Consider the following 26,871-nt stretch of genomic DNA (forward strand, 5'->3'; position numbering starts at 1 on the left):
CTACATTTCAGCTCTGGTTCCACTCCATCTGTACTACCGTCAGACAAACATTCTTTCTGTAGTTCCAGAAATTTCTAAATTTCTATAACTATTATTTCATAGTAAAGGAGCTCGGCCTTGCCTAAATCTTAATTTATTGTTTTATTTCTAATTGCACCTCTCTCTCTCTCTCTCTCTCTCTCTCTCTCTCTCTCTCTCTCTCTCTCTCTCTCGTCTTTAGGGAAAAGATTTAGAGCTGTAGATGCTCCATGGAAAAACTCACTTCCATATGGTAAGTGATTATAATGGAAATTATAAAAGCAACCATATTTAAAACGAAGTACAAAGACAGTCTTTTTGCTCTTTGTTCATGTATAAGACCTAAGTCTGCAGAACCAGAAGTCCTGTGCAGGCCCTTGGCCTCTGTGAGGGTACCTGGCTATACTAGAGTTGAAATGTAGTGAGGAGTGTATAGGCCTCTTATTAGAAGCAGCAGAATATTCCTCCTCTAGCAGCTCAAAACATCTACTACTCCTTTCTTTGAGTGTGTTCTGCATTTGGAATCCTCCCGATAAATGTCATGTAAGAATCAAACAGAGAGGGTATTATAAAGTTCTGCTTGCTAGAACATTCTGTGCCATTGGAGTTCATTTGTTGTTGTTGTTTTGGCAGTTGATGCTTTTGGGGAGTAAGTTTTATTGACACCAACACTTTGAGTGTGAACTACAGGCTATGACACATCAATAGCAACACAAACCTGAACTTTGCTTGCTTCAAAACATGCTTCTTAAGTAGCCACATGAGTTTTGTCTGGCAAGAAGCAGAACCTGCTTAGAAAACTTACTTTTGTCATACATACAGTATTCAGGCTGGTAACATTCCATGAGCCACCAGAGACATTCGGTGGCCACTACCTATCTTCTAAATTAAAATCCCTAAACTTTCACTCCTACCAACCCCCAGGATATCTTGCAGGACAAAGTAGAGCTAGAGTGGTAAGGGGAAGGGATCTGATTTTGTCTTGAAATTGTGATAACTTCGATCAGAATATTAAAAAAATAAAGTTATTTATATATTTATTTATTGTATGTGTGTGTATATTGTACATATGCCGCAGCATGTTTGTGGAAGTCAGAGGATAACTTGCAGGACTCAGTGCTCTCATTCCAGTATGTGGGGTCAGGGATTGAACTCAGGCTATCAGGCTTGATGGCAGTGCCTTTATCTACTGAGCCATCTCACCATCCCAGGAACATTTCTTTTTAAAGTAGATATTTCTATGGCTCTGATAAAACACCTTGACCAAAGCAACTTGTAAAAGTTTAATTGGGCTTATGTTCCAGAGGAATAGAGTCTTATGATGTCACAGTGAAGGCATGACAGCAGGTGGTTTGAATATCAGCTGAGAGTTCACATCTCTATCCACAAGAAGGAGGAAGAGACAGAGAACATAGTGGGAATGGTATGAGTCTTTTTGTATTGTTATTATTTTTCTGATTAAATTTTATTCATGTAATATATTTTGATTATGTTTTTATCCTTCCCCAAACTCTTCCCAGATCCTCTCCACCTCCCTATGTATCCAACTTTGTTCCTGCTCTCTCTCAAAAACAAAAACAAAAAAATAAAAATAAAAAACAAAACCCCCATGGAAATGAAAATCAAAACAAACAAGCAAAAGATATTAAGATAAAAATATGCCAAAATGAGTGAAACAAAAAATTCACAAAAATATTATGGAGTTTGTTTTGTGCTGGCCAACTAATCCTGTGCATGGTCCTGCCCTGGCATGTGTTGATATAACCAGTGTTACTCCATTGTAGAAAACTTACTTCTCCTTTGCCAGTGGCTATCAATTGCAAAAATCTTCTTGATCAGAGGTGGGACCGAATGTACATTACCCCCTCTCAGTGCTAGGACCTGACTGGCTTGACCTGTACAGGTCTTGTGCTTGCTACACAGTCTCTGTGAGTTCATATGTGCATCAGTTCTGTGGTATCTGGATGACACTGGCCTTGGAGTCATCCATTGCCTTCTGCCATTATAAACTTTCCACCTCCTTTTTTCACATAGATCCCTAACCTTGAGGAGAGGGGTTCAATGAAGACATCCCATTTAGGACTAAGTGCTCCAAAGTCTCTTAGTCACTGCATATTGTCCAGTTGTGGGTATTTGTGTTAATTTCCATCTACTACAAGAAGAAGCTTCTCTGATATCAACTGGGCAAGGCACTGATCTACAGATACAGCGGTATGTCATCCGACATCATTTTGTTGCTCTTTCTTTAGCAGAATAATAGTATAAGGTTTTCTCATAGGCCCCTGAGCAATCTATTCTCAGGTTTTGGTCACTTTAGCAGGGTCAGCTATGGGTTCCATTTAAATACAATTTAAAAAGTGGTTGGTGACTCCCTAACATTTGTGCCACTATTGCACCTGTGTATCTTGCAAGGTTTGTAGCTGAGTGATATAGATTACTGCCCCCTGCCCCAGCAGTGTGTGAGTATTTTCCAGCACCATAAATGATAATCAATAGTGGTGAAGCTTCTAGTTAGGCACCAGTTCAACTTCCCAGTGTTTCATGTATCTTTTGAAAGCACAAAGCCTGTCCCCTGTGACACACCTCCTCCAAAAAGACCCCCACCTCCTAATCCTTTCCAAACAATTTCACACACTAGGGACCAAGTATTCAAACATAGACTATAGGGGCCATTATCATTCAAACCAACACAGTAGGAAAATTATAATCAAGCCATACTTTCATTTTTCTTTATTTATTTTATGAATATGTATATGTTTATGTGTACACACCTGGCATACATAGCACATGTGCAGTGAGTGGTCAGAGGACAACTTAAGGATTTACTTATCTCCGTCCACCTTGTTGTTTCTGGGGATAAAACTTGGGTCTTCAGGCTTGGTAGCAGATACTTTTATTTGCTCAGCCATTTCACTGACCCTAAGACCCTAGGAGGTTAAGGAGAGGAAGGCAAACTGGCAAGATGTTAAGGAGGAAGAGGATTAGACCCAGAGAAAAGACTCTAGAAAGATGGTTCTGGAGAACTGCATATTCTATGCATTAATAACTATTAATTAACGTAAGTGTCAGGCACGTGGGAAGTTCAGGATGAGAACTACCAAACCACCTTCAAGCATCTATGCCTATATGTGCTAACTAGAGGACACCCTCTCTGAATAGATAGAAACATTGCTATGTCCTCACATTTACATGGGCTGGAGATTAATTCAGATTATCCACAGGTTCTGCTAGGTCATGCATGCCCCCATTTGTTTTTAAAACTAAAAATTACACCTGGAGCTCCCCAGGTTAGCTCTGGAAGAGAGAAGAACAGGAGAATGATCATGGAGTCATCTTGGAGCTGCCTTCACCCTCTCCTTTACTCTCACTCAGTGTTTATTTTTAGAAACCATTCCCTCTGAACATCAAGGTCTTCATCATCAAAGTAAAGGGGTCCAATTTAAGTAATGTGATACCCAGAAATAATGAGCCTTCTGGTTCTGAGGGCCCTGGGTGTGAATTCCAGCAACCCCAGGTTTGTATTCACAACGCAGATCACAATACCAGTCCTTTCCCAAAGCCTCTGAGTCTCAGTTGACTCATCTGTAAAAGTGGATAATAACAGCAACTTTTTTCAGGAGGGCTACTGTGAGGCCCCAAAGAGGTACCATTATAAGCAAATGGCACAAAGTTCTGCAGATTTTACTATTATTAATTTCTTCAGGGTACTGCACTGAAATCAGCTCTTCTGGAGGAGTAAACAGTCACAGCCAGTTCACAGCAATGAAATAAATAGATGTAATTCTGAATTTGAATGCAGTCATTGGTCTGGGCATCCAAGGACCAAGCCCACCAAAGGACATTCTGTTACTAGAGGCAACTCTTGGGAAGAACAGAGGAAGAGAGCTCTGAGGATTACAAATCCTCAAGTGCACTTCTGGGCTTAGAGCTCCAGAGGTAATAGTTCTCAGCAGCCGGCAGTTGCTGCTCCACACTTGCTCCTGAAAGTGACACTTTGAAGACACAATCTGCTTCCTTGTGCTCTTGGGAATGGCTCAACACTGGCCAGTGATGGGAACAATGTTCACAGTTTCAGAAAACAGGGTTCTCTGTAAAATTCCCTCATTCTTTGAGATTTATGTTGAAATTACTTTTCAAGAACAGAAAAGTATGCTCTGTGAGGTAGCAATGCAAGATGGTGTTTAGGGTGAATTTTTAGCTTCTTTTTAGATTTATAAAGGCAAGCTCATAAGAATGTGAATGCTGTCTTGCTGGAGAATGCTCAGTACATACATTTTGTTGTTGCTGTTGTCCACGTTGCTGATCCTGGTAGCTGTTCAGTAGATAATTGGTAACAGTTTTGTTGGACCATGAGTATCAGAGATTCATACCCTTTGAACAGAACTTAATGCAGCAATAAAGGTTTATAGCTGTATAAAGCTGTCCAGCTGGAGTGGAAGCAACCCACAATATTTTCCATGTGAAACCTACTCAATGCTGCGGCCCCAGTCCCACTTCACCCTCATCAGCAAACAGGGCAAATGAAGCAGATGTCTGCATGGGAATTTTCTCAGGGCTCAATTCAAGAAGCTAAACAGCCACCACACCTGAGCAAAGGAGGCCTGCCTCCATGTCAGCCCCATGCAGAAGGGCCACGCTCCAATAACACTGTGGTATGTGCTCTCAGAAAGTCACAGAAGGGAGAAAAGAGTCCTCTATCTTTACAACAAAACTCAATCTACTTTCTGGAGTAACACTGTTTATTAGCTTTGAAAAGACAATGAAGAAAGATGAGATTTCTGAGCTTACTGAATTCTACATTCATTTCCTATCCATCCATGTGTTCATATCCATCTCAGAGCAAGGTCCTTGTCTATTGCTATCTGCCCTCCCTTATTAGGGGCACTAGGTCCTATAACACTGATATGCGTACTCACCTTAAAAGACAGTGTCTCAGCTACTTCCAGCAACAAACTCAGAACTGGATATTTAAAACAAATCTTGTTAAATAGTTACTGTATTTGCTTAGATAGAAAAGCAAAGATGCAGAAGCACACAAGGAAAGAGAAACAAGAAAATGCTGAACCAGTTTCAGTAGCTGATTCCAATGCAAAATAAAGTCTGCTGTGTAAAAGCCTCTGAAACACAAGTCTTCACTTAGGAATGTGAACTGCACATAAGTCAGTACTGCTGTATTTGGTGTTCAAATACAAAGATGCTACTTAGTCAGGTCTTGTATACAGTTGGTACTCAGTAAATGTTACCTGAACTGAAGGACAAGACAGAATTCCATGAGATCAAAAGGAAAGAAGAAAGTTCCTACAAAGTATGCATTCTCTATAATAGGCATGTCTCAAACTAATAGGCAGGAAGTATATTTAAAAAATGTTTTTGCTTTAGGTCTAAAAGATTTTCTTTTCTAGCTATGAAACAGCTGAAATCATGTATCCTCAGCCCAACATAATTTCATGCCTAATTTATGGAAATAGAATCCCAAAGGCCTCTAAGGAGAGGGCAGGCAGGAGGGAGAGGATAGTGTGACATTAAGGCAGGGACCTGTTCACTGTTGTTTGGCAGCATCAAGGCAGCGCAGAGGCTGCTCTACAGGGCGGCACAGTGAGATTCCAGCAAAAACATATGTAGTGTGAGGAGGAGGGGGCTCAACTGAATGAACTTACTGTTACCTTTCCCCCCTCTCACATAAGTCTTCTTTTTTCCTGATACTGTCTGAATCTGAAACATCTAATTTAATCCGTTGGAGGGCCAGTCTTCCTTTTATTTCCTGTCTGTACTGTGCAGTCGCCTGTTTCAATTATGACTTTCTCCAGCTCCTCCATTTCTCGTGCTCCAGCTGGCTCAAAGTGCACTTCCTTGGAAGGTAAAATGCACTAACTGTGCTGATCGGAGACTGATAGCTGGAGAGCCACAATATTTAATAGCTGCACTGATAAGAAGGTTTAAAAAAATCCATTTTTGAGCCTAAACAAAAGGATATTATATAGCTGTACGTTCAATTAAGATCTAGTTAACTTCTTTTTTCCCATTATGTGGAACCTCACAAAGGCAGCCGACATAATTCATAGTGTTATGGCAAATTTCATCAGCACTGTGCATTTGAGCAATGTTTCCCTCCTGCCTTGCAGTCAGTTACTGCTGATTTGGGACCAGCTTGGTGCAATTATTTCAAAGCACAGAACTGTGGGACTGATACGGCATTCTTGCAAAACCTTGGCTGGCTAAAAATAAGACTGTTTTGTAGTCAAGAAGGGAAAAAAAGTTTCTGGGCTGTAAACACCAGTCCATGTACGTCTTTTCTGCTTTATGAAAACCACAGTTTTTTTTCCTCTTTTTACCCCCCAACTCTCCTTTATTCATAGTGTAGTTTAATTATAGTTTAATCTCTTTCAGTGAGCAGTCCTGGAGACCTTATTGTTCAGCCATGGTGTTATCAAGGGTACAGCTACAATTTATGGGAAGAAGTAGAGGTTTCTTTTAGAAAAACTAAAAAGCTTCCTCCCCCACAAATAAATAAAATAGTCACTTTATTACTAACTCTCACTGCAAATTTTTATTAGGCCCCAGAGATGCCAGTCCAATAATTAAAGAAATACCTGTGAGGTGTTGATCAACACTTACTCTGTTTAACTCTACCGGGTCAATAAATCTGCAGGAAAACTTTTAAGTTAACAAGATTGTTTGGGCCTCCAGTTGCTGGGCGGATTTGGTTACACGGAAGGGAAATGAGGTGGGAGAGAGTGGAGGGGCATTCATAAGAAAATCTAACCCTGCACACGCTGAAGCACAGGATACAGTGGCTGTGCTGCGACTGGGGGAGTGAATTCACCAGCACATTCTTCTCCATGCTTTTAGCTCACGTGTCCTTCAGTGGTTCTGAGTGTGAGGAGGCACTATGAAAGAGTTGCCAAAATCCTAGGGGGTTTCAGTGAAAGGATAAATGAAATGTGGTTGTTTACCAGAACAAGCCAGATCCCCCACATATAGACCACTACTGGATTGGAGAGAGCTTGTTATTTTTGTTTGTTTGTTTGTTTGTTTTACAGTCTTCATTGTGTAACTGCTTTATGGTCAGTTTGATTCATTTGCTCTGAAGAAGCAGGAACAAGAAAACTCTCCTTACAGCTTGCCAGTGAGTATAAGCTCCTTGGAGGGTTTAACCTATCACACCCTACATGGTTCTAACAGAAGCCTTTGTAACACCCTGCACTGCCCTTCAGTCTGAAATCACATCCAACTAGTGGCCCAAGGCCCCTGCCACACCAGGAGCACCTTGGCCTAGTCTGAGGTTTGACATCACCACTGGAACTTGGTCTCAACACCTCTACACCTTGCTACTCTCCGCTTTCCTCTTTGATACTTCTGGGATTGTGTGTGGAGACCACAGCTTTTATGCCAATTTTGCTAGGGAATCCGACCTTCAGAGCATACTGTTCCTCTCAGATGTTGCCAGCAGGCTGAAAGGTGCTTCTTCTACCACAGAGTACTAAAACTCTTCTTTATCTCCATATATGCTTTCACTTCAAATTATGGAATTTGTTTTTTACATGCCATGCATGTTTTATCTATTTTGTGTTTTAAAACTTTAAAAATGCTTACTATCATCTGCTTATTTCCAACCATAGCTGAAATGTTACCAGAATATCTTATTTAAACATTTTTTATTATACTTTAAATTTGTGTGTGGGGGTTGGGGGGCTCACGTGCATGGAAAAAGAATGTATCACAGTCAGAGGATAACTTGAATGAGTCAGCCCTCTCCTTCCCTGTGTGGAATCCTAACATCTAACTATGGTTGCCATGTTTTACCCAGTGAGCCATCTCCCTGGCTTGCCTTAATATCTCCTTAGCACTCTGTTAGACTTTAAGGCACAGAACTTTAGTAACTTAGCAGAACAGTTTCCAAGTGCTTCAATAACACTAAAGCTTTTGTTTGAGAGAAAACACTAAACAAGGCACCAGTTATCTTGTATTCAACCTTCTAAATAGGCCCAATGGCTTTGTATCTCAAAGCAAAATGAAGACAGGTATCTTAGTACTTATCAGGAAGGGCCAATTTGCCCCCATTTCATCTTATTTGTGAGGTGATAGGTCTGTCTTCAATCACACAAAACTTAGAGCTCTATCTTTATATTGTCTTTTTATTTTAAATTAATTTTTTGAGAATTTCATATCTGAATACTGTATTTACAGTACTTCCATCCTCTTCTTCCCCTGCAACTCTTCCCATGCCCCCTTTCAAATACATGGCCTCTTCTTCAGTTATTGTTACACATACACACAAGCAGAAGCACGCACACACCTGCTGAGCCCATTTAGTATTGCTCAAATATATACTTTCTTAAGACTGGATAACCTACCAAGGGTCATATCCCTGAGGAAGACTGATTCTCCCATTTCAGCAGCCATTAATTTCATGTAGCTCTTCATTTGGGAATGAAGATTGTGAGATTTTCCTCATCCACACTGGCATGTCAACTGGTATTGCTACTGTGCAGGTCTTGTTTAGGTGACTGTATTTTTGAAATTTCATGGGTGTAGCTTCCCTATCATATGTAGAAGACACTATTTCACAGCAGATGTCCCCATCCTCTGGCCCTGATGTTCTTCCCACTAACTCTTCGATAATGTTACCCAAGTCTTAGATGTAGGTGTTGTGTTGTAAATGAGAGTGGGTACCCCATCATCAGTTTTCCCTGCATTTTGACCAGTCATCTTTATAACAAGTTCTATATATGTAACGTATTTGTTTAGCTCTTTCAGATGTTCAATATTTTATAAATTTATCTTATAATGTATTAATTTTTGTGAATTAATATTTATGTGCCATTTCCTACTATGTATTCTATATTACTTAAATGTTTTAAGATACGCTGATTCTTTGAGTAGGAGAAGCAGACATTAAAAATCTGTTTGGATGTGCTGTCAGGCCCCATATATGTGCTGTCTTTATGGGGTCACAGGTATTCTGTCCAGCTGCTATATGAAGTTCCCATTAGGCATTCTAACAGTGCCAGGTAGTGCTTCTCCAAGCATGATCCTGGGACTTCTGGATTCAGGACTGCTTTTTATCTGGCCTCCTTCCCTGCTTCAGCCTTAAACAAAGGTCCAGGTACTGTAAATTCCACAAAGGGCTGAGTCCACTTCTCATACTTCTTTTAGCAATATATTAGAGTACACAAAAAGATAGCAGGCATCAAGGAAAGAGTCTTAAAAATCTAACTATTCTATTTTTTCTTTTTTGAGATATGGGGGTCTCACATAGCCCAAACTAGTCTATAACTCACAATACTCCTGCTTCAGCCTCTTCAGTGCTGTGATTACAGGTGTCTACCACAGTGCTTAGCACATCTGTATTTATTCTAATTTTTAATTAAGCAAAGGTGTCAAAGTCATTCACTGGTGGAAGAGAAAATATTTCCAGTCAGGTTCTAGAGCAACTGGCTGGAAGAATGCTGGCCCACTTCACTATGCATAAAATTAACTTGACGTAGATCACAGACATACATGGCCATGGTAAATCATAGCTTCTCAAGGAAACAGAGTAGCTTCTCATGACTGCAAGCAAACCCAGGATTTCTTAGGAAGGATCACAAAGGAAAAAAAAAAAAGACGAACTGACTTTCTGACACTAAAAAATGTTCATGAGAAGAAAACATAAAGAAAGTGAACAGACAGCTCAGTGACTAGAAAATACTACCACAACTAGAAGAGAACAACACTGTTTTCTAGACTACATAAAAACTAGGTATTGATAAGAAAAAGCTAAAGGGCCAATAATTTTCTGAATAAGGACTGCCATTTGTCCTAAGAAGTAGAATCAAGTGTTAGCAGCAGAGTAACTTGCTCATGTGCTCAGGCATGTTCGTGGCGCTGTCTCTGTTAGGAAATCTGCACACAGTTGATAAAGAGGAGGATGCAGGGTAACATCACATGGTACCCCATATGTATATTCAACTTTGATGGATCAGTTTTAAAAAGCAAATAGGAAGAAGCTTTCATCTTAGTCATTTAGGAGAAAGTGGGAAGCTCGGACTCAACTTTTTGAGAGCATTTCAAACTGGTTAAGTTTGAAATAACTTATCAAGTCTAATGCTCAGTGCTCTTAGACATATATGAAGAATAATTATCCCAAAGCAGATAAATTTCTAACTTTAAAAATACAAGAACTAGTAAGTGCTGCCCAATGTTACTATTTAGAAAAAGATTAACTAACTTTGTTGAGAATTTCAAGATTTCCTTTTTTTCCATACACACTAAATGTAAGGATGGCTAGAATGCTATCAATTATTAAGCTGAAGTCGAGCTTACCACATAGTGACAGAGATGAAAGTTTCAAGTGAAATTGTAAGTGTGCTCACTTATACTTGTACTGGTGCATGCATACTCTTGTCTAAGTAACCACACACAAACTATACATCCATATCTAACTGTATTTACTATGCCTCTCCATTGGGTAACTTAACAGCTTTTAGGTCCTTGTCTTTATTTCCCTTAGATGCCTTTAAACCAGTGTTTTCCACAAACACATCTGGTATTTCTTTATAGCGTGGATTAACTAAATGTCATATCTGAGAAAGAGGGATTTATGTTTTTAAAAAATGTATATTAATTTCATTTTCTTCAGGCTCCTCCCTCACTACTCAAAGTTGATGACATCTTAAATGAAAATGGTTGGTTAGAATCCAATCAAAAATATAAAGGCAACTGAACAAATAAAACCATGAAGTAAGTGTAAAATATTAGTGTCCAGACATATGAGATGTATGTGAGTAGTATGAAACTTCTACAGCTGTATGGGGTCTGGAGCTCAATGCTTCCCAAGATTTAACAGGACCATTACCAGTGCAACTTTTATTTGCTTAATAAATTACATTCTAAAGCACAATAGCCTAGGTTCATAGCTGTAAAATTGCCAAATATTGTCAATGACCACTCTCTCATCATAAATAACAAAATAATCTATGACTCATTGGATTTTTGATTCCCAGGGCAATTTTTTCTTGCCATTACTCAAAATGTAAAAAAGTGCCTCTTTGTGGATTTTATAGAGGTTATAAATTACTCAAAGGAGATGACATAGGACAGATTTGTAGGCCAAGTAACAGGAACCAGCCAAGCACATGTGTAAATGACAGACATAGCAAGGAAGGGGACCAGTGAAGAATACAGAACCCTAAGAAGTGATATTTTAGAGCAAGGAAAGTGATGGGGCAACCATGCAGGGAAGATTTATGTCACTTGGTGGGAATGTGCTACAATGACTGAACTCACCTGATAGCTTCAAAGTGGGGAAAGTAGGCCCAGACTTGAAATAAGGCCCACAGTTTGAAAATTCACAGAAAATATCAGAAAGTAAACATTGGGTATCTCACTATCCCAAAGATAAATCCAGAACTGTGATTTTTAAATACTGTAATCCCTTCTAAATGCAATCAGGAATTCTTCCTCTTATGTAGCAAAGATATATGGAGCATTTGCTATATGACAGCACCTAGGTCAGGACAATATGGTAAATTAATAGGGCATGCCCTGTTCCCTACCAGTGGACATTCTGAAGAAAGAACTGGCTGTAACATATGTCCCATGTGCACTCAAAGGGCAGGTCCCTGTGGTATGGCAGGCAGCATTCAAGAGGAACCTAAGATCGCAGCAGGAAACAGGCGTGTAGGACAGGAGGGGAGAAACGGGCAAAGCAGAGGAGCAGTGGGACAGACTGGGTGTAAGTGGCAGCAAGAGACTACTAAGAGATAGGAAGGGGAGGGGGGCAGAAAGGTGTGTGTGTGAAGGGAGAAACAAATCAGGGGGGACTCCTTAGCCAAGTAGGGGTCGGCCTTACCTTGAAACAGGCAGTCCATTGACAAGGTTGGACTGAATTTAGAGGGATTATTCCTTCTGTGATGTGGCTAATTTCTTCAGGACATCATTTAATGTTTAAAATTAGGCATCTTTACCTTTAAGAAGAATGATCATGGAAACTCTAAATATATCTCTGAAGCAATCATGATATTGCATACGTTCAAAGTCTCTCCATCGCATACTTCCCTTCTCCTTCCCCTCAATTTCTGCAGAATGATTTGCAATGGTTTGGTGAACATTTGCATAAAATGGAGTAGAGCCTTGACAAATTCATCATTTGTTGAGAGGAAAGATTTTAAAACCTTCTTTTGCTGTACTGATTGCTTAGAATGGCTGCAAAAACAATGTTAGGTAAATCCATTTCTCTCTGTGGTTAAGATGTTAAGTATTTTAAATATGTTTTACCTTCATCAAAGAGAAATTTGTGCTTGTTCATAGAAATTCTTTAAGAACACAGTTCTGAGACTGTTTCTACTATTTGTTATGATGCGACAAGCACATCATACTAAGCAGCATCAACTAGGTGCTATGCAGAACTGTCTGCGTGGACTCTTGCAAAGTGGGTGATGCAATACATCTTAAGTAAATGAAAATAAATTAGTCTTGGTTTCAATTAAAATGATTCTTTCATTCATTATTCTCTGGAGCTTTTGAAAAAGGATCATGCTTTGTAGCCCAGGGTGGCCTCAAACTTATACTCTTCCTGCTTGTCCTTCATGTGCAGGTATTACAGGTATGTGTCATGGGTCCTATTCTAATATTCTAGTATATCTTTAACACATGAAATTATTTTATAATTAAAAACATCTTGGTCAAACTTTTTTTAAAAAAATGATTTATTTATTTCTATTTTATGGACATTGGTGTTTGGCCTGCATGTATGTCTTTGTGAGGGTGTTGGATCCTCTGAAACTGGAGCTACAGACAATATTGAGCTGCCAGATGGGTGTTGAGAATTGAACCCAGGTCCTCTGAAAAAGCAGCCAGTACTCTTAACTGTTGAGCTATCTCTCCAACTCCCTAAGCTTTGTTTCAAAAGAAGATGACAATGCTTTTGAAGGATTACTGGAAATTGGTGTCTTGCTTGGTACAAACTCTTATAACAACTTCATGCACACCCTCCTGCCACGCTGGAAGACTATCCATTCTCTTACAACACCACACAGTGGGCACTCTGCATTTAATGATGGTACTACCCTCATCTACTATTCCTATTCTGTTGTTATTCTCTGTGTGAGTTTGGTAATTGACTGAAGTAAGGACTTTTTTTTTCATGGAATTATCATCCTTGGATAGCTAATCTGGATCTGTTGGAAATTAAGTACCTAATTTTAAAATGCTCTGCTTCTATACTTCAAAATTAGAAGCTTTGACATTCATTCATGAATGATTACAGTGTAACTATTGTATTACAAGCACAGGACTAAATATATACAAACAGAATTATCTTTCTACTATGGTGGGAGCCATAGCTGAGAAGAGTCAAGAATTACAACCTCTGTTTGATGGATGCTAGAAGCATCTGCATGCATGCTATGGTAGCACAGTGGAGGGGAGAGTCAGTTTTGAATGGTGTAAGAAGCAGTTTAGCAGAGAAACTTGCATACTGAAGAGTTGTTCACAAGCAAAGAGGCTGTAAAACACAGGCAGGAGAATGATGGAAAGATCACATAAGAAGAGGATTTGAGTCAACAAATCAGAACCAGATGATGAGACAGAGGATTCTATCCTTTCTGTAGCTAAAGATATCATGAGAAAAAGAAAGAAAACTAGAGGATCCCAACATTGGCAGCTGTAAAAGCACTGAGGAATTCCAGAAAGAAAATATGAGAGATAATATGAAGAGGTAGGGGAAAAAAGAAGGGGAAGACGAGCAGAGAAAGCCTGGGGCACAGAGAGGCCATAGTCAGCCTGAGGCATGGGACTGGAGGACAGATGGTGTGCAGCCCTCTTCCTCAGTGGCTAACATGCAGTCCACAAACCAGCACAGAGGAACCCACACAGCTCAGAACTTTGAGATATGTTGGCATACATTATAGGACTCAAAGGGAGGAAAGCAGACTGCTGTTAGTGGGGGGAAAATGTCACAGTTTGATGCAAACAAAACAAAACAAACAAACAAAAACCAACCAACCACCACCACCAACAACAACAACAAAAAACACACTGGGAACACAACTCTATTTTTCTATTTTGTTAGAGTCTTCTCAAAGTTCTTTTTTATATAAGTCTTTACAACTATGCTTCAGCAATGAGATTAACAATAAGTACAGGAATCTTGGGAAAAATAATGATGATGTTCTTCTAAAAGCGACTCCTTGCAAAGGTTCTTAGAATCAGAAGGATCAGAAGTGAAACCTGGAACTCAATAGCCAGAGGAAGCTATTTAGCAAACTGTTATCTTTAAGCCATGTGTAACTTCATCTAAGAAACAGTACAGGCTGATTTGGGTTTCCTTTTGCTTTGAAAACTTTACATGGTGTTCCAGGAGATAGTGAGAATCATAAAATGCCTAAAGCAGAGCACCGGGAGTTATTAGTTCTTGATAGCTAATAATGTTATGGCTGAGAATGCAAAGAACACTCCGGAGGTTTAAAATGAGCATCTTTCCAATGATTACAACATTCCCCAGGAGACACTGCCAATCTTCCAAGGAGAGAAGAAACAATTTTCTTTTCCTGTAGTAATCAGGGCTCTAGTAATTCATGCTCTGCATGTATGGTTTAACACAATCTTCCTCACCCCTAGAATTTTCTTAGCATAATTCAAATAAATACAGAATCTGTTGTTTTATCATTGCAAAATGAAATATTGGGAGGAAATCATAGAATAGCACACTCTGTTTAACACGAATAGCAACATTTAGTTTCACAGAAGGAAATAAATGCAAATTATAAAATTGAGTATGATGGAAGCAGCACTGTAATCCCAGAATGAAACAGAGCTCCAAGGCAAAGTGAAGCCTATTCACCATTTCTGTTTCCATTTTCATTTCAGCAGATTCTGACATGTTAACTAGAAAAACTAAGATTGATGGTGTGATTTTAAGCCAGATCAGAGTGTCAGTGCTGGCCTAACAGCTCAAGTAAAGCTGTAGCATCCACAGAAAGCTTGCAGCAAGCAGAGCTGGGAAACATTCCTCCTCCTGCAGCAAGACAGGAGCCTCTGCAACAGGAAGAAGCCTCCCACAGCCCAGGGACCATAGCTATGAGATCTGCCTCCTACTTCCTAAGGACATGTACATTTGGGGACCTTAAAGTCTATTGGGACCTTATGAGAAGTCTAAGAATGTTTTTAACATTTAATGCCCAAGATAAGAGTACCCAGAGAAAAAATGAGTGCAGCTGCTTTTGGAGCACTTGGGACCACCCAAGCTGTATCCTCTATGTTTGTGGATGTGCCATGAGGTGAAAGAGCAATTTAAACATGTGTGGGATATTATGAAGACTCAAATAACTAAGACAATATGAGGAAGCAATGTAATGTACATAGTTCAAAAGAACTATGAGGTAGAAGAACAAATTTCATCTGCAGGTACTTTTTGCTTTTTTATGAAGTAATAGTATATGAGTGTGATATGCATATTTGGTTTATGATAATTTAAAGTTATACATTCACATTTAAATTCTACTGAACTTCTGAGGCATCTAATCTATTTTCCCCAAAAATCATATGCACAAAGCAAATGTTCTGTTTCGGCGTCTAAACTTTGTTAAACACAATCAATAAATTACTGTTGTTTATTTCATGATTTTTCTAAAATATTCTGGTATTTTTCCAATTAAAATAATAGAATGAAGGATTCTAAATTCAAATTATCTGTACTAAGAAAAGAATTTGTTTATATTAAATGTAGGAAAAACAAAACAAAAACACTAGGCAATATTTGGGGACAGTATAGATATGCAATATAACACCCCAAATTAAAAGACAGAATATATGTTATAAAATGCCGCTTTCTAAACACGTGCTACAATTGCTTAAAAAAATTTCCTCTTTAATGTTAAATAAATTCTGTTGTCTTCAATTCCTCGTGAAGATAGTATATTACTTTCATACAGAAACCTGGCACCCCTTTGTATGGGAAAATACTTCATTTAAGATATTTTCTTCCTGATGTATAGATTTTTTGCCAGTAATTCAGTAGTTCACCTTGGACATGAGACTACGTATCACTATTTTGCTTTAATGAGGTATTAAGCACAAATGAAACAGACTAGGTGATGGATCCACAAAGCCCAACATTAGTAGCTTCTTCATGTCTGCAGAAGAGTTATGGTAGAAAATACCAGGGCTTTCACTCTTCCTGCCACTTCCAACAGAAGGCAGTTCATGGTTTTATTTTCTGACCACATATGAGCCAATACCTGGACACGGGCAATGGCTCTATGTTCCCCTAAGAGTTGACCTTCTCCATAGTTATTGAGGGCAAGGAATAATCCATATCTTTGGGAAACCAAAAGGAAAAGAATTTGAATTTGTTTTTCTTTGTGATGAGTCACACACTTTCAAACATCTTTTATTAAAAAGAACCAGTAAGGGTGCTCAAGTAAGATTTTTAAAATAAACTGATTCCTAGTCACACAGAATGAGTCTTCCAAATCCCCTTTTTCTTTTCCTTTTTAATTCTAGATAAAAAGGAAGTCCAGTAGCAGGGCAGTGAAAATATGTCCTACAATAGCTGGCTGTGCTGATGCCAGTCATTTTGAAGGTCCTGGCCTATTGTAGACCTTATTGTGATCTCTAGCTTTGTTTTCACTTTTCCAGTTTCTTCTACAGGAAAACTTGGGCTAAGGAAGTATTACAGAGCAAAGGGGAAAAGCAAGAACTTTGGATGAAAAAAAAATCTTCCTCTGGGATACCAATATATTTCTCATTTCTGACAAGTCATGCTCCCTAAGAGTCCTTTCTGTCAACAATAAGAAATGTGTGAGTCCCAGAAGCTAGGGTTGAGAGTCTGTGTTAGGGTATATACTTCACATGTGTGCAAACTCTGGGTTAAACCACTGAAGGGAAGGAGGCAGTCAAGAAGGGAGGGAGGAAGGGAGGCGAGAGTGTTCTTCATGATATACCCAAGGGGAACTGAGTCACTGTGGTTGGGGCTTGCGCTCTTGGCCCTGATCTGATAGGATGATTGGGAAGGATGGGGAGTTAGAGGAACAGTAATCATTTATTAATTAGTTAATTGGTTAATTCATCCATTTTGATCAGTATTTAGAAGAGCTTCCTTGTTCTTAGGAAAGTCCTAGGTGACATCTGAATGAGATCTGCCATGTACCAGCAGCAGTGGCTATCATCTCTTTTCATCATTGTATCATCTTAGGCAAACAGTTTTATGACTTAGACAAGGAAACTAGGCCCAGAGAGCTTAGTTAGCTATCTTAGATCATGCCAAATAAGGACCAGACTCCAATTTTGTCTCATTCCAAATCTCAGGACTCCCTGATCACCACAGTGGCCCCACAAAGCAACACAGCTATATATATTCACATCCAATTATAGCACTTGTTTCTTCTTTTTTCCAACCACGTTTTTTTTCCCATTCTTTGAGAATTTCATATTTGAATGCAATATTTTTTAATCATATCAACTCCTCCCCCGAAAACTCCTCCAGGACCCCCATCTCAACACCTCTTTCAACTTAAATTTGTTCATTAAACCCAGAAAGTCTAACTAGAGCTGCCTATATGGGCATGGATGTGGGCGTGTGACTATCTATCAGAGTATGGGTAACCTAACGAAGGCCATTTTCCTAAAGCAAAACAACTTTCTCCCAGTAGCCATCAACTGCCAATAGCTCCTCACCTACCAGTGGGGTCTGGGACAGAACTTGCCTCTAAAATACATATATAATCAAGACAAGTAATATGGTAAACCGTTAACTGATAATTCAGAATATACTGTAAAGCATTTTGGCATATATTCTACTTTTTTATAATTTTACTATGAATAACTCTTTAATATTCCTTTTATAATTCACCAAAGGTCACAGAATTATATTAAGAGTTAATGAGCTTACTCTGCCTGTTTCAACTAATGTTGGGTTTACCCAAATGATGTCTGAACTCTATGTATTTCTTTTCCTTCCTTCCTTCCTTCCTTCCTTCCTTCCTTCCTTCCTTCCTTCCTTCCTTCCTCCCTCCCTCCCTCCCTCCCTCCCTCCCTCCCTCCCTCCCTCCCTCCCTCCTCCTTCCTCCCTCTCTCCCTCCCTCCCTTTTTCCTCCCTCCCTTCCTTTTGTTTTCTGAGTCAAGGTTTTTCTGTGTAGCCTTGGCTGTCCTGGAACTCACTCTGTAGATCAGGCTGGCCTCAAACTCACAGAGACCTGCCTGCCTCTGCCTCCCAAGTGCTGGGATTAAAGGCGTGTGTCACTAGCACCTGCTCTTTTCGTTCCTTTCTGCTTGAAAATAGCAGGCATATAAACATTTTTTAAAGTTGTTGCTGTTTGTTTTAAGTTGTAGAAGTTTTTCTTTTTGTCTGTTGACCATAAGGCATTCTTTGACAGTTTCTGAAGAGAGAAAGTGATAGAGTTTTAGAAAACTGGGGGAAATGCCAGAGGGAAACAAGCCCAGAGGTGGGGGTTATAAGAGTTGAACATTTCATGAAGAAAACGTTTTTACTTTCTTATGAAGCAGTATCTAGAAAATTAGTAATTAGTAAATTAGTAGTGACCATATCTAAGAAAAGCAGCATAACTCTACATTAGCTGGCATGTATGTATGTATACTTAATCCACTACCCACTTTCATATTTTCCCACCCCCAACACATGGTGCTACTGACAGATTGCAATCTAGAACATGCTTTCCTGTTCTAATACAAATGGGTCTGCATTTTCTTTCAACTTGGCAAGGTTAAAAAACAGACTCGTCATAAGTGTGTAATGTCTTGAACCAAAATAGACTTCCTTAATGATTTGTTTTCTCCAATTTCACCACAAAATGTAATACAGCCAACAACAGAACTATTCTTCCCCCTTGTATAATAACATGTTATTCAACAATCATGTAAGAAAACCTATACATAAGACTGCCAAGGGTATGAAATTGAGTTTCTGACTGAAATGTTTGGGAAGAAATCTTTTTTCTTCCCCCAAAAGTTTTAACTCTGAGGGCTTGAGTGAAATGATATAAATATCTGGGAATATACAGTCTTGCTTTAGTACTGTAACATGCTTATAGAAGTAGTTATGGTTTACTTTATAACATGGGTCACTGAAAACATTAACCATAAAAACATATAAAAGTACAAACAAGTGCTCAGTATGCTATTTACTCTGCAGCAGATCAAATGATTTAATTGCTTATGTCCTTGTGAGGTCAAACAGCTCTTAACGTGGCCAGGGTAGTGGGGCACCTTGGGTCTGTGGGGAGCTTGTTCATCCTGCTTCTTCCAAAGTGTCAAGGTGATTGCACCTCAGGAAGATGGGACAAGTATTGTTAGCAGGAAAAACAGAAAGCCTGTCTGGTAGAGAACATTATAATAGAAGGATTTACTTTGTTTCTTTCTCGATTTTAAAAACAGAACTACAAAGAGAAATTTAAAACTAGGACTCTGAAAACAGAAAAACAAAATAATGTACTAGATTTCAGAAATATGGTGTTAGCCTTAAAAATACACATCATAACCACCAGGCAAACAGAAATCTACCGAGTATAAATACAACATGTGAATGCACATGGATGCGTGCCTACCTGTGGCATAAACACAGTAATGAGTACTCAGAATACCAAATACAAAAGTATCTCTAGATCTGGTACATTTCTACAGAACCTAAGTAGGCCTATTAAAATACGTTTGCCAAGGCAAACATTTGAAAAAACTAGAGTATCAATGACAGATTGCTTGAATGACTCAAAGTCAGATTTTCTCAAAGTAAGAATTATTTTCCATCAGAGAAATGAGAGAAGAAATGCTGGCTATTTGTAGTAAAAACACTAATACAAGTAATATACCTATATAAATGTATATGCAAACATACACAAATGTACACATAATATCAAGTAAGTGGTACTTTGTTGTTGTTTTTTATTTGTTTGTTTTTGTTTTTGCATTTTGGAGACAGGTGAAGAACCTGGGCTTCAATCCTAGATCAGTGATGTATTACTTACATGGCCTTAGGTGAATCACTTTATTGCTCTGTGTCTCCAACTAGGGATCTAACCTCCTGTTTTACAGAGCTATTAAGAGAAGCAACTTTAGCACAGTAAAGACCCAGTATTCTACAGTGCAACTACTGGTAGTCATTCTTTGCATAAACTCAAGCTGGATCTAGTCAATGCACTTCACAGCATTTGTGAAAAGTCTCTGGTTGTAACTTGCTATATCAGGATGGTAATGTGGAAAGAGATTTCTTGTTAAAAGGACATTTCTTCATGCCCATTTACACATCTGTACTAGGGACTAGGCTTCCCATAGAGTCAAACTATAAGAAATGAATGCAATATGGATAATAATATCATCACTCCACTGTAATAGTGAAAATAAAGGAGGGCAAATATAGATTAGGATGCTTCATGCTAAACAGAAATTAAGACTGTAAACTTGAGTATTTATTTTGGTAATCTGTGAAACAATAAATAGAGGCAGCACATAAAAACTTCTGTCTGGAGCAAATATGAAAGTTCTTTGATCACAAAACCATTATTTTATGAGAGTGCATGTTTTTAATTATTAAAGTACATAAGCTGTAGATTTTTGACTCAGCATCAATAAAATGAAGCTTGAAATCTTGAAATATATTTAGCAAAAAATTCTAAGTGGGGAAAGTATTTAGGGTAGTTATCTGTCATGTGTTATTGAAAGAAAAGACAAAATTTATTATGAAAAAGAAAAATACAGATAGCAAATCCTGTGGTAATAGAAACACGCACACAGAAAGCATTGGATTTCACAATCAAAATCTAGTGAGAATTTTACCCTTTGGCAGTCAAACAAAAATTCCAGGAAAATAGTTTAAATTCCCTTCACAAAGTTCAAGGGTAGCTATTAGATATTAATTTGCAAGTATAAGAAATAAAATTTTTGTGTGTATCTCAATTACTGCTTATGTTCCCCATAAAGTTTGAATTTTTATTTAATACATTCAATATGTAATTAGTTGCTTTGTGCAACTGCATGTACAAGAAACCCCATTATAGCTGTACTGTAATTCCAGCTAAGACTTCCACAATTCTATTTAAAATTTAGGGTAAACAAGCAATCTACAGGGATAAGCAAAGTTCTTGATGTTTCAAGGAGAAAGAAATGTTTACAGGTAAGCAATTTATTTGTGCCCACTGGAGAATAATTTCATTTTATGTCTAAGATTTTGATAAACAACATAATATGCACAATGTTCTGTAATTATGAAGTCTGAAATTTGGAAACATGCAGTCTCTCAAATCACTGTTTCATTAATACGAGTCATCAGTTAAAAGTCTCTCTTCCTACACCCCTATGAGGACAGAGGGTGCACAGTTCTTTAGTGGCTTTGCACACTTGGGTATAAATTTAAGCTCAGACTCATTTGCCTTTAACTTGTGCAACATTGGAAAGTTGTGGAGCCAATATGTTTCATACAGGAATTTAAAACAAAACAAAAAAACCTTGTGAAAAGTGTTTATAAAAAGCTACCAATTATGATTTACATTTGTAGACTATATATGGATACATACATTATACCCAATTATTGCTATCTCAGACAGCAAGGCAATCCTGAGAGAAATAATCATTACAGTAAACAGGATGGAAACATTCTTTTTCATTGCTGGAGGAACAGAAGAGTGTTTGCTTCTTGTCCCCTGGCAAAACTGCAGACTCCCTAGGATGTCAGGAGAAAGCAGATCTTCCCAGAGGTTCAAGAAGAGCCGGAGTTAAATCATCCTCAACTATGAATCCCCCACCCCTACCCCTGGCTCTTTTAGAGCTAGGAAGCCAGTTTCAGCACTAGAAAGTCCTGGGCTCTGGCAGAGCTGCCGCCGCTGGCTTCAGGCAAGCAGCTCTAGCAGGCCAAGATGGACAGGAGTGAAGAGGAGACTAGAGTTTCTTCAGATGAAATCCTGGTATATATAAACTATAGGAGAGTTGGTGAAAAAGTAAAAGAAGTGATCATCCATATTCCAAATGCCTTAATGCATAAAGTGTGTAACCATCACTCACAGACAGCCCGGCTGCAAACAATTTTGTCCTTTCTTTCCTTTTAAAAATCACGCTGAAGACAGAGATGTTTCTTTAGTAAATGGCATTTCAAAACTCTGTCAAAACATAACTATAACATAACACAATTTTTCTTAAGAAATCATAGAAGTTTGTAGTCTGAAATTTGAAAGAAGACCTGGTTTGTTCCCCAATTAGGAAGGAAGGCCTTTCAGATTTCACTACAGTGGCAAGCTCAGTCTTGGAGGGGAAAAAAGAGGCCAGTTCTGCATGCACATCTGTTTCCAGTGTGATGCTGGTATGCAAACTATTGTCTATTGGAAGTGTGTTGTGGTAACGTTTGCCAGGGTTAAAGGCTGGGTCAATTTGATCAAGAAGCTAAAATTAGCTTCTGTGTGTTTTCCTGAAAAGAAAAAAAAAATACTGTAAAGCTCTTTGTTTTCCTTCAAGTGCCGTTCTCAGATTTCAGCTTCTGGTGTGTAAACTACCAGGAAACAGACGGCCGTGACAACCGACTGCTTGTTCACTGAGGCCTGTGTAATAAAATGGTGCCACTCTCCACCGAGCAGGACAGATGAAGAAAAGACCAGCTTTTGGCTTAACTTGTATGTTTCCACACTAAATATCAATATTACAAAATTCCTTAACATGGATGCATTCAAGATACATTCTAAAATGTGTGATGGCTTGGCAAAGCCTAAAGACATTAAGAAACTCATTCTTAGAAGCAGCGGGCTAAGGTTTTAAACTATTCCTGGTAGTCTTGACAGTGCTCTGATTATTTTCACAGGAAGTAAGTTTAAGATGAAAATGCGGGGGAAATACATTTAAAAATACTTCAAAATCAGTAATAATTTGACAAATTTAAGAAGAAAGAAATCATGGAAACATACCATGCTTTATTTGTTAATTTATTTTGTTTCATTAGATAATTACAGAAAAGTATTAAGCTATTTCTAGATGAGCAAGATTACTTAAAAAAAAATCTTTATTTCACAGCCATTGGACACCAATTACACTGGGCAAGTCCTCAAGTGTCCTGTGGCCACTTGCAGAGGCAGTCAGCAGATGCGGCACGGACACTGACTGCCTCTGGCTCGTCTTCAATTTTGTGTCTTTTGCTAGAATGTGGCTGGTCAATAATCTATGACTCTTGAAGAAAAATAAAAAGCTATAAAATAAACAAGAAAACTACAAAAAAAAATCTTGAGAATTTAAAGTTCTGGCAGGCAGAAGAGAGGAAAGAAGAAGTGAGATCATCTGTTAAGGATATATAGTTTACCAAGAAAGCACTTGTCTAGTATGTGCAAGGCTCTGGGTTCAATCCCCAGCACTTCAAAACAAAACAAAACTTAGTAGATTAGCTGTTAAAATGCCATGATGAATGTACAAACTGAAAAGAGAAGAATGTTTTATTTATTTATTTAATTATTTATTAATTTTTAAGCAATGTAATATATATAATCTAGGATGACTTCTAATTCAAATTTTCTGTAACCTAGGCTGACCCTGAAATCTCAATGCTTTTGCCTGAGTCTCCCTCAAGGGCTAGAGTTACAGGCATGTGCTACCACACCTGGCTTATGTTTGAAATATATTTACATCCTCCGAGAGTTTTCTGTTTTTTATATGAAGTCAGATTACATATATATTCTGACTTTAGTAAAAAGACATTTAAATATTTTAACCTCTTAAGTATTGCTATTTTTGAAATAGTCTACCCTTGTAAAATTACTGAAATATAAAGTGTCACATATTTTTTATGCTAAAATATTCCCCTACAAAGAGAAATTTGGAAGAAGACATAAGTTTTTTTCTAAATTATAAAATGTCAGCAAATATACTTCAACCTAGTTCTGACCTAGTGAAAATACTACTATGTGTCATTATATGTCAGGATTTCCACTTTTCTAAATATCCTCTCAGTTTCAATAGCCTTTTGTGCCTTTTAAATTTGAAACTTATTAAAAAGATTTAGTACAGATATAGAAATGTAAAAAAAAAACTTAGAAAAGTGTATTTATAAACAAAATCCACCTATTCGCAAAAGCTATGTTTGCATAAAAAACATTACCTAAATTTTATAACCTCTAGAGTTTTAAGCAGTACAGTAATTTTGTTGATCTTTTCCTTGGGTCAGAGGTTATTATAAAGAAATAGACACTGTATAATTGGATATCAAATTGATAACAAATATCTAGTTTGTCATTATAGTTTAAAATCTGGCATCTTCTCACATAACTGTATAAAAGTTGGAATGACAATATGAACAGGAGTCTACTCATCAGGTCTATAGGTTTTCAGAAATCATCTTCCTGATGAAACAGCTGACCACAGCCTTTCTGGGAGAGAACCTGGTCTCTAAGGCCCTGCCCAACTCAAGATTCACCCTCTCCCTTCCTGGTCCCTACCAGTTTAGCTCTCCAAACTTGTGACCATACTGCTCTTCCTTTTCCTCTCACATCCTGTTTTCTAGTGAAGTCACCAACTAGTATGTCTTCAGATATTTGTGTTTCTAGATCTTTTGGTTTGTTCATTTGAGACAGAGTCTAACTCTGTAGTTCAGGCTGGTCTACAACCGGTGATCCTCCTGTCTCGGTCTTCTAAGAGCTGGGATTACATTTGTGTGTGCCACCATCCCCAGTTTGCCTCAAGAATGTTTAGCCTAGGCACAGGCAGTCTATGGAGAGATTCAGGGAGTCCATCAGAATACGAATGTGTGTGTGTGTGTGTGTGTGTGTGTGTGTGTGTGTGTGTCTGTCTGTCTCTGGGTGAGGTAGGGTGGGGTGATATGTGCATGTGAGTACAGGTCAAACCTGTCAAAAATCTATTATTAAATGTACATTTTCAAATAAGAATCTAAAAACGCCTTTGAAAGTTGCTTGACTCATAAAACAAAACACCCCTAAGTTGCTTACCCCCTTCCCACAACAAAATGGCATGTCTTAAAAATTACTCATATTTTTAGTGATATGTGGTGTGTGTGTGTGTGTGTGTGTGTGTGTGTGTCTGTCTGTCTGTCTGTCTGTCTGTCTCTGGGTGAGGTAGGGTGGGGTGATATGTGCATGTGAGTACAGGTGCACTTGTAGGCCAGAAGAGGGCATCAGATCCTCTAGAGCTGGAATTAATTGATAGTTATGAGCTGCCACATAGGTCTGGGATTCAAATTTGGGTCCTTTTCCAATGACAGCATGTGCTCTTAACCACTGAGCCATCTCTCTAGACCCAGAATGACTTTTCAAACATATTCACTTGAGTGTTCCGAGCATCAACATATTTCAAGTGCATGCTTTTCTATTGTCTTCCTGAGAAAAATCACCTCCGCTCTGCCTCATATTTGAAGTTACCATTTGAATATGTGATTCTCTTTTTTCCTTCATCCAACTGTGGTAGTATTGTGTTCCGCAAAATATTGTGTACCCTAATAAACTTATCTGGGGTCAGAGAGCAGAAAAGCCACTAGATATATTTAGGATATGCAGTGGTAGCACACCCCTTAATCCTAGCATTCCAGAGGCAGAAATCTATGTGTTCAAGGATAGAGCCAAGCATGGTGACTCACGCCTTTAATCTCAGAAAGCAAGTCTTTAATCCCAGGGAGTGGTGGTAGAAAGCAGAAAGGTATATAAGGCATGAGGACCAGAAACTAAAAGCATTTGGCTGGTTAAGCTTTCAGACTTCTAGCAGTATAGTTCAACTGAGAGCCATTCGGATATGAGGACACAGAGGCTTCCCGTCTGAGGAAACAAGACAAGCTGAGAAGTTGGCCAGGTGAGGTTAGCTGTGGCTTGTTCTGTCTCTCTGACCATCCAGTATTTCACCCCAATAGCTGGCCCCGGGTTTGATTTTATTAATAAGAGTCTCTAAGATTCCTGCTACATTCAACAACTCATCTTGATTCACCATTCTCATCTACTTTCATTGCCACTTCTTTAGTTCAGGACCCTTGGACTTCTCTCTATGGTGACATTTCCTGTTAAATCACTGTCTAGGGAAGTCACTGCTGCTCAGGGAAAATTTGTATTACATACTCTGCAAACTAATACATCTCCATGCTATTGGACTAAAGTTCCTGGGCTGTGTGCACAGTTAAGGGATTCATGTATAGTCCTATACTTTCTACATCATTCTTACTTTCATCTGTGGCCTGAGCTTCAATCTGTTGCAATTAACTATTCATATGCCTGCATATATCCCCACCTTTTAAAATGCTGTCATTCCACAATTCTTGCTGCATCGCAGAAAAATAACACCATACTTTCACATTTCATATGCCTGTATATCCTTCTGTTTGTCTCCCCTGTGAGGCTCTCAGGACAGCAAAGTGCTTGCAGTAAAAGTTTAGGTATTGAATTAAGATCAGATTCCCCCAACCAGTATAAACTACCTAAATAGCCACTTGTAAATATTTAAATTGCCCACACTCAGGACTTCCCTTCCAAACACAGATAAAAGAGTAAGGATGGGAGGATTAAATGGACTTAAAGCATGTTAAGTGCCTGCCATGTTTCAAATACTCAGTATTTTTAGTTATTATTAACATACTCATTCTCAGCAATGATTTGACTGAATTGAATGGAGTACTAGGCATTTGCTGTCTTTCACCTCTCAGATATGATTTAAGATGTCAGTGTATATGCTTGCTAAATATGTGGTTGCTTTTTCTGAAATTACACTTTTGTGAGTCACAAGTTGTTAGAGGGTAAAGGGGTAAAGGGTAGGAGAGAAACCACATAAGAGCTTTAAAACCTTTTTTCCCATTAAATCCTTTAGCTGTAAATAAGTAAATCTGTGCATGAGATCAGTCACCATTTCAGAGATGCACTAAGGACATGTCTTTGGGTCTTCTTTCCATGTACCAAAGCA

The 26,871-nt window shown here is 38.5% G+C and overlaps 1 protein-coding gene and 1 long non-coding RNA gene across 3 annotated transcripts in view; one reads left to right on the top strand and one right to left on the bottom strand.

Moving 5' to 3' along the window:
• Gmds (GDP-mannose 4,6-dehydratase) overlaps positions 1 to 26,871 on the bottom strand; it is a 557,612-nt gene that overhangs the window by 167,431 nt on the left and 363,310 nt on the right. The gene's annotated exons all lie outside the window — the stretch shown is intronic.
• On the top strand, positions 1,377 to 9,611 carry LOC143273452 (uncharacterized). The gene is made up of 3 exons (XR_013051548.1): positions 1,377 to 1,441; positions 2,053 to 2,229; positions 7,059 to 9,611. It is a non-coding gene; the product is annotated as an uncharacterized LOC143273452 (long non-coding RNA).

This window comes from Peromyscus maniculatus, chromosome 5 (assembly GCF_049852395.1).
Source record: "Peromyscus maniculatus bairdii isolate BWxNUB_F1_BW_parent chromosome 5, HU_Pman_BW_mat_3.1, whole genome shotgun sequence".
Taxonomy (NCBI): Eukaryota; Metazoa; Chordata; class Mammalia; order Rodentia; family Cricetidae; genus Peromyscus; species Peromyscus maniculatus.